Source organism: Populus euphratica, unplaced genomic scaffold (genome assembly GCF_000495115.2).
Source record: "Populus euphratica unplaced genomic scaffold, PopEup_1.0 scaffold84.1, whole genome shotgun sequence".
NCBI lineage: Eukaryota > Viridiplantae > Streptophyta > Magnoliopsida > Malpighiales > Salicaceae > Populus > Populus euphratica.
This window is the reverse complement of record NW_011499964.1, coordinates 605173-607502: the sequence shown is the minus strand read 5'-3', so window position 1 is coordinate 607502 and position 2330 is coordinate 605173.

The following is a 2330-nucleotide window of genomic DNA, read 5'->3' as shown; positions in this document are numbered from 1 at the left end:
TTTTTTTTTTGTTTGATTTGATCTCTATTTTTTTTTTTTTTTTTTTTTTTTTTTTTGATAATTTTGCGAGCCCCTCTTTACTTATTCTTCATCCTTATCTGTTTTCCTTCTTTGTCCAGTTCCTTTTTTTTCTTACCTCCACGTACCCCTCATTTTCCATTTTTAATCCTCTTTGAACTTTGTCCATAAATGCTATGATAGTTAAATCACTCTTGGAAGTAGATTAAAGAAATAAGAAAATGTCGAATATGAACATTGCAGTTATTTCTAGGTTCTATAGATAATACTAGCCATGTACCCGCGCTGTCTTATAAATAATTTTTTATATAAAAATAATGTTTACATGTTTTATTTTTTAAAAAATATGTCACTCAAACTCAATTTATAGTACAAATAAAATCAAATCAGATGATAGAAAAATAATTAATAATAATAAATAAATCAATTATTTAAAAAATAATAATAACAATAACTTGTATTTTTTTTATAAACGAGAAATAAATAATGTAACTCAATTCTTAGCTTATTAATATGAAAGGACAAAATTTGATAAAAAAAGAAGAAAAAAAGCTGTCTCAAATCAATTAAAATTAGCATGATAAATCTATAACTTAAGGAATATGGGGCTAGCCAACTCGGTTTAACATGCAATTCAGGTTATGAGATTAGAATGACCTAGTAGCAAATATAATGTTATAAATCACAAAGAAAAGAAAATAAGTAAAAAAAAATGTCACTTATATCAACTTTTCAAACCCGTTACTCGGGACATTAGAATGAAAACATTCTATCTAGAAAAAGAATGGTTCTTCATTCCCAAGCAATTAAATATTGAAGGATTAATTTGAAAAAAGAATATTAATTACATAAAAGAATCCGAAATTAAAAAAATATCAATTAAAAGAATGAGAATCAAAATTGAAATACATAAAATTTTATTTTTGAAATTGAAAAGAAAAAAAATCAAAAGAATAAGGATCAAAATTAAAATAAAAAATAAAAATATTTTTTTAATATTGAAGGGTGAAATTAAAAAGAAAAACCAATTCAATATTGGGTTAAGTAAGAATTCGACTTTTTATAAAGTTATCTCAATCTGACAATCTAGATTAAAAGTTTAACATATTAACTTGATTGACTTGATTTTTTTCTCGTATTCATAATTTATTCTTTTCCTCTTAATTTCACTCTTTAATATTGGGTTAAGTAAGAATTAGATTTCATGATTTTTTTAATTTACTTTTTATGAGATTATCCAAATCTCATAATTCAGACTAAAAGTTTGACAGGTTCACTCGGTCAACTTGAATTATTTTTTTCTTTTTCTAATTGACTTTTTTTTCTGCTTAATTTCATCCTTTAATATTATGCTGATTAGAAATTAGACTTTATTTTTTTAATCTATTTTTTATGAGATTATTTTAATTTCATGATTTAAATTAGAAATTTGATGAGTTAACTTGATTGATTCGAGTTTTTTCTCTTTTTCATAATTGAATCTTTTTTTCTTCTTAATTTCAGCATTTAACATTGGATTGATTAGAAATTAGATTTTATGATTTTTTTTTATTTTCTTTCTATGAGTCTATCCCCCATCTCATTGATTTACGTGCATGACGGGTTAACTAAAGTTGAATTGAGTTACTTTTTAGAACTCTTTTTTAATTAATTTTTTAATTTCAATTTCATCCTTCATAATTAGATTTATTAGAGATCAAGCTTCTTAATTATTTTCAATTAAGTTTTATGATCCGGACTACAGGTTTAACGAGTTAATTTATAATAAAATATAATTGTGAATCAAAAAGTCGATGCTAACATATAATAAAAATTATATGCATTAATAAAAACATGTAAGATCTCAAGCTAATTTTTAATGTATTTAAAGAAAGGAACAATGTTGTAATTGCTATAATGAAACACCATTTTCTTTGTCTTTGTTTAATATTTTTTCAAAAAAAGTGTAACTAAATGTTTTTTTTAAAGACATTACAAAAGAATAAAGATAAGAACAAAAAAATAGGATAAGTAGGCCAAGTGTAGATTGATATAAAAAATAAGAAATAATATTTTAAAAAATATAAAGAAAAAAATATTCAAAGTGTAAAAAATAAGAAATAATATTTTAAAAAAATATAAAGAAAAAAGGGAAAAACTAAAAAATATTACAAAAAAGTAAAGATAAGAAAAAAATGATGATAAATAGGTCAAATGTAAAATGATAAAAATACAAGCATAAAGAGAAAAAATAAAAATAAAAACTTGTTTTCTAAAAAAAAATAAAAATTATGATTTTGTCACCGCTACAAGATACTACAATAAGCCAAATC